The sequence below is a fragment of the Macadamia integrifolia genome, chromosome 13 (genome assembly GCF_013358625.1).
Source record: "Macadamia integrifolia cultivar HAES 741 chromosome 13, SCU_Mint_v3, whole genome shotgun sequence".
NCBI lineage: Eukaryota > Viridiplantae > Streptophyta > Magnoliopsida > Proteales > Proteaceae > Macadamia > Macadamia integrifolia.
This window is the reverse complement of record NC_056569.1, coordinates 26,878,578-26,892,636: the sequence shown is the minus strand read 5'-3', so window position 1 is coordinate 26,892,636 and position 14,059 is coordinate 26,878,578. Positions and strand designations below refer to the sequence as shown.

General features: G+C 41.0%; 1 non-coding gene across 1 annotated transcript; it reads right to left on the bottom strand.

Moving 5' to 3' along the window:
- Positions 1–11,749: 11,749 nt before the first annotated feature.
- Positions 11,750–11,856, bottom strand: LOC122060338. Its single transcript, XR_006134357.1, has one exon. It is a non-coding gene; the product is annotated as a small nucleolar RNA R71 (small nucleolar RNA).
- Positions 11,857–14,059: the final 2,203 nt, after the last annotated feature.

Here is a 14,059-nt window from a genome sequence, read left to right as displayed (position 1 = left end):
GGCAGATACAGCAGAAGTGGTTCTCCTTCCACTAGCAGTGTCAATACTGGTAGGTTCATAAGGTACTCCTTGATTTAGTCAAAGGCTTGTTGGCATTGGTCATTCCATTCTGTGGGCTGATCCTTCTTCAACAGCTTGAAAATTGGTTCACAGATTGTAATCAACTGAGCTATGAATCTATTAATACATCGGATGTGACCCAGAAATCCTTGTATTTGCTTCTCAATCCAAGGTGTGGGCATTTATTGAATTGCCTTGATTTTGATAGGGTCGACTTCAATGCCTCTTTCACTCACCAAGAAGCCTAACAACTTTCCCGTCGTTGCCCTGAATACACACTTTTGAGGGTTCAACTTCAGCTGATACTTCTTGATTCTTTCAAAGAATTGCCTTAGTGCGGGAATATTCCCTTGTCAATCTATTGACTTTGCTATCATGTCATCCACATAGACTTTCACATCTTTGTTCATCATGTCATGTAATATGGCCGTGGCTGCTCTTTGATAAGTTACCCCGGCATTCTTCAGTCCAAAAGGCATCACCTTGTAATAATAGGTTCCCCACGGAGTGGTGAAGGCTATTTTCTCACGGTCCTCTGAGTGCATGCTTATTTGGTTATATCCCAAGAATCCATCTATGAATGATAACAGAGCATGCCCCGCCGTATTATCTACCAATATGTCAATGTGAAGTAATGGGAAGTCATCATTAGGGCTCACTTTGTTAAGATATTAGAAGTCCATGCACATCCATTCCTTCCCATCTTACTTTGGTACTGGCACAATATTGGCCAACCAATGGGGGTACTTCACCACTTGTAGGAACCCCGCATTCCATTGCTTCACAACTTCTTCTTTGATCTTTTCATTCCATTCTGACAGCATTCTTTGGAGCTTCTATTTTACTCACTTTGCCCCAAGGTAAGTCGGCAATCGATGCTGCATGATGTTGGGGTCGATACCCAGTATTATATCCTCGTAAGACCAAGCAAAGACCTCAATGAATTCTTTTAGAAGATTAATCATCCACTCTACTTCTTCGTCATCAAGGGTAGTGCCAATTTTTAACTCTCGAAGCCATTGGTCGGTTCCTAGATTAATAACCTGAGTATCCTCAAGGATGGGTTGGGCTTTCTTTGGTTTGCATTATTTTATTAATTCTTGATATTTATTTATTAAGGTCATCATCAGAAAAAGGAGGCAAGTCATACTTGAAATTAGAAACGTCATTCATGAAATAAGGAGTAATAGACTCGACATACAAGGAATTTGGACTCTTCTCAAGTGGGGAGATTGACATAGAATCATAAACAACTAACTCGACTACAGACTCGATAACTGGTTTGATGCTTTTGCCAGGGGTAATCAGGCTGGTTGACTCAAAAGCATGAGCAAACTTAAAGTTTTCTCTAATGCTTGTCCAATGCAGAAGTGGATCAGTGGTTTGATGGATGAGGAGATGTGGTAAAGGGCCTTCTTCTCCTTCTAAGAAAGTTGTTGCTATTTCTTCAGAAGCGCAATGGTTCCTCTAGACAAGTGCCTGCCTGCCTCTTGATGAATACCAGCTAATCAATCTTATGCTCTTAGAAGCTGAACTTTCTAAGGGGTGAAGATTGGGGGAGACTACTTAATCCTTTCTCTATGAAGTTTATCTTTTCAAGCCTATTGATGGAAGCCATCCCATTGCCTCGGTCACATCTTTGACCACCTTCACGAGCCTTCTCGTTATAATTTGTTCGGGCATAGTACATACAAACCATCATCATCTGTGCTCTCCTCTGTTTGCATACGTGCTTCTTCCTCCAAAAGGATGGGGCTTGAGCTTATGCAACTCTTGGGCCCTTGGCTCTTGTAAGAGGAGAAAATGAAGCCTTTCACATTAAGGGAAAGTGGTAGACTCCAGGTGAGTCTTATCTTCTTTTCCCACTCCCTTTTCAAAAGGACTCGAGGACTTGACAATTCCTTAGATTGGATTAGTGTTGTGGGGTTACCAGAGGTGAACCCATCTTCCATCATTGTAACTTCCATTATTCCAGTAATGCAGCTGTCTTGATCACTTTCCTTAACTAGCATTTGCTGTTGTTCCACTTCATGAGTCACCCAATCAAACTCATCTTGGAATAACACTTCAAGTCCTGGTTGTATCTTGGTGGTGGTTTCATCAAACCATGGCTCCACATTTCCACAAAAAGGAAATTCCTCTCCTTCTTTCATGAAGTACCCATTGAGAGTAGGGTAGTAGGTGAAAGAGATCTTCCTAGTCATCGTCAGCACTTTCTACCCTTTGATAGTTGGGGGAGTGTACCCGAGACCATTCTTCTCTTTGTTCACTGCCAAACTAGGCTGCTTTGGAACTCCTTGATGATATTTCCCTAGCCCCATGCCAGAAAAGTATTGTATATTCTTCATCATCTGATTCACTGGCGGACTCCAGATGGCTTCATAGTTAGCTGGGATTTTCTCTTTTTTTGTTTCTTTGGAAATGGCTATGCAAGTGATGTCTAATTCAAAACCACTCAGTTGCACCTCCTGGTCTTATTCTCTCCCATTTTCAATGTTGGCCAAAGTGTTAACCACTTCAGGATCTTCGGCCACTAAGACCGCCTTCCCCGCATGAATGAACTTCATTTTTTTATGGAGACTATAGGACACCGCCTTCGCAGGATGCAACCAAGGCCTTCCCAAGAGCATGCTAAAAGCTATTAGTATATTAATGACTTGGAAATCAACATCAAACTTCACTAGGCCAATCTTTACAACAAGGGTAATGATGCCAAGGATCTTCCTCTTAGTTATCATATGCCTTATGGTTGGGGTGGTTGGCCTCATTTCTTCCAAGTTGATGCCGATACTCTTTGCTGATCTCAATAGTAGGACATTCAAAGTGAACCCATTGTCAACAAGAACCTGGAGAACCACTTTGTTAAGGCATTCAACCGTAATGTGGAGAGCCCAATTGTGTTGGCTTTCTTTAGGAAGCTCAGAATCTGAGAACATCAAGGACTGCACATATACTATATGTGTGAGGGGTGTTAGATTTATCTCGATCGGCACTTGCACATTAGCGCGAGACCTCAAGATTTCTTCACGGTGGGAAGGGGATGCCATCAACAATCCCCAAATGGAGATATTTTCCTAGGACTTCTTGAGTTAAGCCAAGACTGGGTTCTCTGTCTCTTTCTTCATGCTGCTAGTTCCAGCCTCATTAGACCTTGGTTGTTCTACTGTTAGAGCCTTGCCCTTGTAGTCTTTCCCACTTCTAGTTTCCATCACATTGATTGGTTTTTTCACAATAATCTCCGTGGGATAACTATCTTCATCATCACTATTGGTTAGGGTGATTATCCCCATCATAGAATCATTTTATTCTTCTGATTCTCCATCCCTGCTTGGGGTGGGAACTCGAGGACCTCCACAAATATCCATAGCCCTGGCTCGTAGCTTCTTGACTGCATTGGAAAGTAGTTGGAATGCAGTGTCTACTGCTTCTACGATTGTGTCATCTAGTCCTATTTCCTCCAGATCATCCAATTGCTCCCGGTAGTAAATATCACTGACGGTTACTTCCCCCAACATTTTGTCAATTTCTTCTATCCTTTCCTGCATCTTTAATGCAGTGGAGTATACTTCACATAGCTTTTGTTCTGGCTCGACTAGAGAATCTAGTTCATCCAAATAAACTTGTAACGGCTCTCTAGATCCTTCATCACTGTCTGAGTCTGAAGTGGAATCATCTCCTTCCATGCAAAGGGAAGGATAAATGCCACCTGTTGGATCAGTTATCAAATCATCGCCACGAACAGCATAAACTGGGAAATATGTCAGATGTTTTGGCGATTAGTATTCTGACTCATCATCATTATCAATGTATCCAGGCCCTAGGTTGTCATCCCAGTCTGGGTACTCATCATCTTCCTGAGACTCAGAGTTATCTCCATCATTCTCATCCTCGTCCTCATGGTCGTCGTTATTATCCTCTTCTTCATTGATTTCACTCCCACTTGATTCTTCATCAGATTCCTCAAGACCATCAAATTCTTTGGCATCCAAATGCTCGTAGTATTCAGAGTATATGGATCGAAAGATTTCCATAGGGTTGGTCCTATCATTAATGGATAAAAGTTGGACTAGTCCCGACTCATCATCCTCAGTGTCACTTCCTATGTGGATTAAGGAAGTGTATTCTTTGATCTGCTCCTCTATAGCCAATGTGGTTACCACTCTGAGAAGATCAGCTATAATCTCTTCAATTACTTATGGATTATCTTCTAAAGATACAGCAGTCTGAATTAAAGAAGTAGGATCACTTTCTTGTTCTTCTCCTAAAGCATTCACCGATGCTATTGATGAGGTCATCTTCAGAGAATCAGGTCGCATATCTTTCCATTCGTACCCATCCATCCATCCTTCTCTTGGGTTATACACTGAACCTTGAGAATGGGATGGTATGAGGGTGATGAGGGACATGAAGTGGGATGGTATGAAGATGATGTAATGTGAGAGGTAGGATATGAAGATTGGGGGTGATAGGATGAAGAGGTTTCTCCACTTTGATGGTGGGGGAAAGGTTGATGATAAGACGGAGTCTGATAACATAGTGGAGGTTGATAATATGGTGGGGGTGGAAGATATGGTGGGGGTTGGTAATATGGTGCGGTGGACCCTTCTGTGGATGAGGAAGGATGAACGGTGGGCGTATGATCTTCTGATTCTTTTTTTTGATGATTCTCTTCTTTTGGTGGTCCTTATGACTATAGCCCTTTGACTCATGACTCTTCTGTAAGCATGGGCATTCATATGATTCTTCCGAGCTCTAGGTACAATGAGTTGAATGGGATCACTCTCTATAGTTTCTCCATCTAGATTGTCCACATGATCAGGGAGTGGATTGGTATTGACATTGGGAGGTTGTTTGACCTTGACCTCAATGGTTCCATTGTCTACCAAGTCCTGAATTATATGTTCTAAAACCAAACAACTTTCAGTGTTTTGGCCCTTCTGAGTGTGGTAGGCACAATACTCATGATCCCTATACCAAGCTGGAGGAGGGTTGCTGATCACTCTTTGAGCCATTGTCCCTAGTAATCCTTACTTCTTTAACTTCTCATATATAGCTATTACGGGCATTCCCAAATTAGAAAACTACCTTCTTGGGCGAGGGGCCTTTTGGGTGGGTGCACCTACTTGTATTATGAAGGGCTATGAAGAAGTGGCTAGCGAGACTGACTATTGAACTGCACTCACCACAATAGTTTCTGGAACCTTTCCCCATTCGACTTGGGTGTTCTTGCTTGTATCTTGGGAGGATCCTTGATACTGGGCCTTTCTCAAAATTCTATTTTCCACACGCATTTCGGTGGCTATTAAAGCATCAAAAGTTTACAAATGCTGATAGTAAAGAACATCATAATAGGGTCTTGACAGGTTTTCTATCAACATCTCTACCTACTCTACTTCTGAAGGCCTATCTACCATCTTGGCGGCCTTATCTTTGAATCTAATCAAGAAGGCGGTGAATCCTTCTTTATGCTGCTGCCTCAACGTCTCAAACTCCCGATATTTCACATCCACCTCAGTATTATAGGAGTACTGCTTGGTGAAGGATTTCACTACCATTGCCCAGTTCTGAGTTTGTGATGACTCCAACTATGTGTGCCACCTCAGTGCTAGTCCTGATAGGGTTAACATGAAGGCCTACCCCATCTAGTTATCTGCAAGTTATGATAATTAGACGATCCTAAGGAAGACTTTGAGATGAGCCTTGGGGTCTCCTGACCCATCAAACCTATCAGTCTGCCACTTGAATTTTTCTGGAATTCTTGCCCCAGAGAAGAAACTCATTTCCTCAGAATCCACTACTTGGCCTTCTGAGCCTTTTCCCACTCGAATCATGTTCTCCAACTTCTCTAACTACTCTCTGAGTTTTCTTTCTTTGTCCGTCTCTGGAGGCTTAAAGTGGATGTGTGCTGTAAATTCTTCTTCTTCATCTTAGGTCACTACCCTAGGAAGAGGGACCCTAGAATAGGCCCCTCATTGACCATTTAGATGGGTAGGTGAAAATCCTCTCTAACCAATTGGTCAGACATGCTCTGGTTCTCCTGAGTCAACTCGGGAAGAATTCCCATGATGACCTGTAGCTCCATTCTATTCCACATCATTCGTACCCGATGCTGGCTCATTTCTGGGATCAACTCTGGGAGGGTTCTGAAATGCATGTAATGTCTGAGCTATCCCTCTATTGACTTCAGCCATTTCTATCTGCAAGGCCTCTATGGGATGGATCCAGGCTTGTTTGGGTGTTTCCATGTTGGATGGATCCATGCTTATGAGGATGTAATCACCTGGTAGTAGACAATCTCGAAGAGATGACAAAGGTGATTCTGGACTTAGGCGAGTCAATCGATTACCCTGACGCGTCCAAAGGGACTGTAGAGAATACTTAAGGTATGGAACTGTCTCTGAACCAAAAGTGATTTATTTTAGGATTCTTAAATTCCCAACCCCTTGTTTATACATTCACTAAATTAACAACCACTGATTCATCCAAAGTTAGTTCGCTTAATGATAGGGGTTGGATAGGATTTGATGCCCTTGGTCCACCCAATGCCATCAGTGGGAAGTTCATACAAATGGCTTGTTGATAATATTCCCATAAGACATTCCATGTAATAAAGTCATGCTTTCCTTGCTCTTTTCTCACTAGGTGTCCTTCCTCCTGATTTTTCTCAAGACTTCTCGGGACTCGACGTGACTGCGATGGGATTGCCCCTGAGTCACGTATCTGGACATTCTTCTTAAGGAGGAGGGACATACTTTATCCAAAACCTACTTAGGAAAGCAATTCTTTTTGTCAGAAATATAATATAGGAACATTCCCTTTTCAAGACCGCAAACAAGTCCTATAGTTAGCTTGTGGCGCTCCTAGCTTCTTTATCTATTTTCTACATGATGCGAGCATGTGGAGGACGTAATAGGACCAACAAGGCTTCCTTGATAGGATCTATATACACAAGGTATGTGATCCTTTTGATATACCCATAGGTACGAGATTAAGGGGGTGACTTCTTTGCCCATTACTCGTGACTACACACGAGGTTAAGCAATTGGCCATAGGGTGGTGGAACCGTGAGTGATTGTGTGTAAAAGTGTAATATAGGGTAGCCATTATTTGATCTTAGAATGCCATAAAGTGCTCGAACCTCCCCAAGGGTTCTAGTACAAATATGGACATCCTCACCGTTTGATGACATATTCGATCTCAGAATGTTATAAATTGCATGGACCTCCCCGAGGGTGCTAGCACAAATATAGCATCCACGCCGTTTGACGATACCTTTCATTCTTGTATAGGAAGCGGGTATCATTTGCTCTCAGAGTACTCTCCATGACATGCACTAACCACCCCGAGGGTGCAGGCATGACAAGGAGTCCCTCGCTAAAGGATTTCACTTCGAGCACGATGCATGATGTAGTTAGAGAATACAATTACAAACATAGGGTTAGCCAAACATGTTTTCAAACAAATGTGGTGGAAAATATTCTTACATTTAAAGGTAACATCTAGTATCGGAAGCTTGACATTTGTCCCCAGTGGAGTCGCCACTATGAGGTTAGCAGCCGGAGAAATGGACTATGCCTCCCCGTCCTCTCTCCTCTCTCTCTTTCATATAAGGGGAGGAGTTCTTGTCGTGTGTGCTTTGCTTGGGGGCCCCACACCGTCGTATCGCCGTTTGGAGATACGTGGAGGCCTATTTTGCATGAGTGTAAAATTCATCATTTGAGACAGAATTTGATGATGGTCCAATTTGGGGATGGGGATCATACAAATGGGGTTTGGAGTTGCCACCTAAGGTTATGGGCCTTGGACTCGGGGGTGGGTCTGACTCCTGAGAATAGGGCCTAAAATTTGGTCTAGTCTAGAGATTTAGGGTAAGTGTCAGGTTATAGAATTGGGAAGGTGTTAGGCACCCAATCTGCTTGGTTCAACCAGTCTTCCTACTAGATGCTTGAGAATGAAAATTTTTCACAGTTATTACTATTCCACATGTATGGCTAAGTTATCACACATATATACATTAATTGAATTCAAAATTACTATATACGCTAAAACAAGGTCTGTATAAAGTTTATATTATGACAAGTTGGTTGAGAAATTATACCTGAGCTTAACCCTTGTTTCAATTCAAGAGGGTTGGGCCCCTGATTAGTATTGGCTTGAACTATCTTTCAAATTCTTCTGGCTCAGGGGAAGATGGTCTTGACCTCTAACTTCCTTTCTTGAGAGATACTGATTGTGATGGTATTTGGACAGCCTCCGGCTAAGAACGGTTACTTTCGGATTAGGATTCGGACAGAGCTTTGGCTAGGGAAGGCTATTTCTAGATTTAGGATGAGGTGTCACTCTGACAGAGCTTCTGTTGGGGATAGGATAAGGGAGGGATAGGCTGAGGTGGTGCTTTGGCAGAGCTTCCTCTGGAAATGGCTATTTCTAGAAAGATTCCAGGGACACTCGAACAGGGGTTCTACTAGGAAAGGCTATTTCTGAAAAAAAATGGGCTGACCTAAAAATGGATTGAAGAACTCCAAAGTCTTGAAGAACACTTTGAAGATCCAAACAGAGTTTCATATCTTAACAAAGATCTCTTTGTAGACCCGAAGAACCTCAAAAAGTGGGGGTTTCTATCTCAGGAACGCTCAAGAACACTCAAAAACACTCAAGGGAGGTGGCTCAAGAACATACTATTTTTTGCTAAAAATTGGATCTAACTTAGAATTTGGATTAAAGATCTTCAAGATCCCAAAGAACACTTTGAAGATCCAAATGAGTTTTTGGATCTTAACGAAGATCGCTCCAAAGATTAGAAGAAAATCAAGAGGGGGAGGGGAGGAAAATTTCACTATGAAAGAGTGAAGAGGGATTCTGGTGTGTTCGTGTGTTTTTCTAAGGGAGGGGGTATTTATAGTTTTTTCCAGCTAAATAGGAGAGGGGGAATCCCTTTATCCAGTGGACGAAAGGGGGGCTCTTACCTAAAGTGAGGGGATAGGGTTTTTGTCCAATAGGTAAACATGGGAGTTGAAGGAAAAAATGGGTGGGAAGAGCAATATGCATAGTGTGTGCAAGGAAGTTGGCATGGGTGTGTAGGTAATGTGCACAGTATGTGTGGGGAGGTTGGCATGGGTGTGCGGGCAATGTGTACAGTGTGTGCGAGGAGGTTGGCATGAGTGTGTGGACAATGTGCATAGTGTGTACGGGGAGGTTGGAATGGGTGGCGGGCGCGTGCATGCATGGACAACAGCCACTTGTATACATGGGCAACAGCCAACGCATATAGGTGTGCAGGCAGGCCTGCTGGCCAGCATGCACATGCACAGGTGATAAACACAATAATGTCTGAAATCTTAGGGATATAAGTGTACATTTTTCCCCACTTTGGATAGTACTACTTTTATTTTTCTTGTGCTTTTTAGTTTCCAAGTTTACAAGAGAAAGTGCCTAAAGTGAATTAAGAACCAATCCAAAGGTGGGACCCACTCATTAGTACCACATCCTCTCTCTTACAAAATCCTGAAGATTATTCTCTCTCCTTGCCACCTCACAAGATCTTGAAGATACTATGCAGAGATTCCTTTCTGATTTAATCAAGATTGCAAGATATTGGTTAATATTGTAAGGAAGGAATAGAATTAGTTAATTTTGGAAATGGATTCTCTCTTTCTTCATACAATATCTCAGAGAATGAGGATTTTACCAAAATTTTATTTTATTTTATTTTCTTTCTTTTCTTAAAGAAGACTTGTAGAAGGAAGGAGGCAAGACAAAAGCCCTATAAAAGCCCCTTCCTCCCCCCTCCTAATTATTATTCCCCTTAGTTTACTTTCCAGTTTATGCTTAGTTTTCTTCTTTCTCTCCCTCTCTCACTCTCTTTAGTTTTAGTTCTTCTTTATTTTTGTTTTAATCACTTTTGTAATAGTTTTTTATGTCAATTAATGCAATCACTCTTTTATTCTTATTCAGCCTTTTATGTTTATGATCTATGCAATTGAGTTGTAATTTTTAAAGTTATTGTTCTAGGCTTAGATCTAGGTGACAAGATCACAAGCCGTGAAGAATATTTTTTTTTCCAAGTTCAGTTTTTTTTTGTTTCAAGATTTGTTTTCTCTAGTACTAAAAATTTCAGATTTGGTTTATTCCAGATCTGGTTTCTAGTACTGGTAGTATCTCAAATCACCCAAGCTTTCAAGTTCAAGGGTTGAAGTTCAAGTAAGTAGGCTCCTTCAATAGTTTTCTCTCCCCCCTCTCATTCCCTCTTTTGACTACCCTTTCTTTCTTAATTTAGGATTTTAATTTCAGTTGTTACATTATTGCTATCCCTTTCCCCCAAGGTTCATGTCTAGTGTATGTGTTGGCTTTGCCCCTCCTAATCATAGAACCATCAATTTATTGCTTTTATTTTAATTGTCTCTCTTTCCCTAAATCCAAGTAGAGTAACCCTTGTAAGAGTGACTCTTTGGTCAAGTAGGGAAGCTCATATTATGATGCATCCCTCGGGCTAAGCAGAGAAACCTACTTGTGAGTCTCCCTCTAGTTTTCTCCCATTTCTTTTACTTTATTTGTATTTCAGCATTTTTTTCTTTATTTTTTTAATTGTGTGGGTTGTTTATTTTCACTTATTTATTTATTTAATTTTAATTGCGTGGCTTGCATCTTTAAATTCTTAGATGACGAATGGTTAGGACCTTATTTTAGATACATATGTTTAGGATGATAGATAAAATTAGATCACAACCATTAATAGGTTCACTTTCGCATTATTAAAAGAAAAAAAAAATAAAGTGGCTACTCTCTCTGAGTCCGACCCATAGCTACACTGATCCGTATGCTTGCGGTTACATTTAAAATCTCAAACAAGTTTTTGGCGCCGTTGCCGTGGAGACAGTTCCATGTTATTTTTTGCTTTCTTTTGGTAAATCAGAGTGCTTTGTTTGCTTTGTTTTGTTTTTTTTTTTTTCTTTTATTGAATTCCTGAGAAGAACAACTTGCAATTATAGTTGTATCGGTGGAGGTCGCCATGCCATACAGTATGATAAAGACAGGTTTCGCCCTGTAGCAATACCTCAGGAATTGACCTAAGCAACCCCGGATCCCTACCGGTAAGCTCTCAAAAAGCCAAAATAAAAATCAAAAAAATTAAAAAAATCATAAAAAAATTTTGCTATCCATTCTTTTGTGCTTGTCTTACTCTAGTTGTGGGTAGTTTTCTGTTACATGAGTGTTAGGTGCATACGTAATACTAAGAATCGGGTAGAAAGAAGAGATCCAACAAGTATGACCCTATACGTTTGCTCTCTTTAAAACCCTTCAATATGGGAGACCAACAGCAAAACCCTTCACCTAAATCTCTGAAAGATAGATTTTACCCTGCTAGAGTAGCCCAACCTTCCTGCAAAGTTCTACCACAAGCCCAGGGCAATAATTTTGAACTCAAATCTCAATACATCACTATGTTGCCCCACTTCCATGGGTTGACCTCTGAGGATGCATACCTATTTCTAAGGGAATTTGAAGAGGTATGTGTTCTAATTAAGATCCAACAGCTTTCTGATGATGCTGTTAAGCTTAGGTTTATCACTTTTGCATTGAAAGACCAAGCTAAGAAGTGGTTGTATAGGTTACCCATAAATTCCATAACCTCATGGGAACAGTTCACAGTTGTCTTCCTTAAGAAGTTTTTCCAACTCACAAGACCAATAAGCTTAGAAGTGATATCCTTCAGTTTAGGCAAAATTCTAATGAGTCATTTTCCAAACTTTTGGAAAGATTCAAGGATCTACTGTAAGAATGCCCTCACCATGGCCTAGACTTATGGCATTTATGTCATATAATTTATGAGGGTATTGATTACCCAACTAAACAAATGATAGAGCCTATGTGCCTTGAGGGATTCACATCATTTATAGATGAAGGCAAGGCATGGGAATTCTTACTTGACTTAGCTGACAAAACCTGTGAGTGGGAATCAACCCAAGAGAGTGAAAGAATCATAGGAGGAAAAGGATATTTTGTGGATGGGATAGTAGCCAAGGAAGCCCATTTGGATAGCCTAATCAAGAGAATTAAGGCTATTATTCCTAGAGAGCTATCATCAGTCAATTTGGTCAAGATTTGTGCTTGGTGCCAGTCCCCTAGAAATCTCCTAGAAGAATGCCCCAACACCTTTGGGGGCACTTCTAATGATAGTGTTAATGCCTTATACCAAAATAATCCATATAGTAATACCTACAATACAGGATGGAGAAATCACCCAAGTTTCTCTTGGAATCAAGGCAACAAAGCAGGGCCTTCCAATTTCCATAATCAAGGTCAACCTAGATTCCAAAGGCCTCCCTTTGCACAACAATCTTTCTCTCAAAATACTTTCCCTAGGTTAAATGTTGGACCTCAGGCTAGTTTTCCTAGGGCCCCTCTCCTATCATCTTATCAGCAACCCCCTGGGTTTACCAACACTAGAGAGGCAAGTAGAATAAGTGACTTGAAAAAAAATATGGCCCTCCTCATGACAAGCCATCAAAATCTTACGAGAGAACTCACTCAAGTTGTCCCAATTATATGTGAGAGGGAGAAAGGAACTTTACCCAGTCAACCAGAGCCTAACCCTAGGCATCATCAGCCTGTTAGTTCATAAACATCAACTAATGCACCACTGAATATAGTATAAGGTTAGACCCAACAAGGGCCCTCTAACCAATGTAATGTTGTTTATACCCTTAGGAGTGGTAGAGAGTACCAATAGAGCGTACCTAAATCTTCCTCATCTATTACTCATGTTAACTCTCCTTCTGTTGAGGACACAAGTGTGCCTCTTGTTTCAGGTTCGTCTGATGAACCTAAATATTTTTCTGAAACTAAAGATGATTTGGTTGAGGAAACCAAAAATGATTCTTCTGAACAGGGGCAAATCCCTAACAGTCCTTATGTTCATCCTGTCCCATTTCCTAATCGCTTGGTAAACAAAAGGAAGACTACTTCCATGGATAAAATTTTAGAAGTCTTCAAAAAGGTAGAAGTGAACATCCCCCTTTTGGATGTCATATCCCAGATCCCTGCCTATGCCAAGGTACTAAAAGATTTGTGTACTCACAAACGTATCACTAGTGTGCCCAAAAAGGTGTTCTTGGTAGGTAACATTAGTTCCATAATTACTCAGCCTATAGCAGCCAAGTATAAGGATCCAGGAAGCCCTACTATATCTTGTGTCATAGGCAACACCTACATTGAGCATGCCTTACTTGACCATGGCGCAAGTGTGAATCTTTTACCTTACCATGTGTACAAGCAACTTGGATTGGGAGAATTGAAAGCCACTGGAACTACTCTTCAATTGGTAGATAGGTCTGTTAAAATTCCTAAAGGGATGGTTGAGGACGTCTTACTAAAGGTGGGGGAATTTATTTTCACTGTTGATTTCATTGTGTTAGATACCAATCCCTTCTCAACCAAGGATGAGATCCCAATAATCCTAGGAAGTCCATTCTTGGCTACCAGTAATGCATTAATCAACAGCCGGAATGGTTTCCTAAGATTATCTTTTGGTAACCAAATTGTTGAGTTTAACATGTTTAGGATAGGCAAGCAACCACATATAGAAGAAGAGATTAATATGATTGAGGATTTTCTGGATTTTTCTGATGAGTTGGATGATGATAGTGAAAATTTCTTTTCTGAAGTCTTGAGTCTTCACACACCTGTGGAGCCCTTAGGACCCATTTCCAATTCCATTCCCAAACCTTCCATAGTTGAGTCCCCTAAGCTAGATCTTAAGGAGTTGCCATCTAATTTGAGGTATGCTTTCCTAGGGCCTGACCAGACTTTTCCTGTAATAATTTCTTTAAATTTAACTTCTAGCCAGGAAGAGGAGTTACTTAAAGTGTTAAAAGATAATAAGGAAGCCCTAGGTTGGACCATGGCTGATATCAAGGATATAAGCTCTTCTATTGTGCAACATCATATACATCTTATGGAGGATTCCAAACCATCCATGCAACCCCAAAGAAGAGCTAAC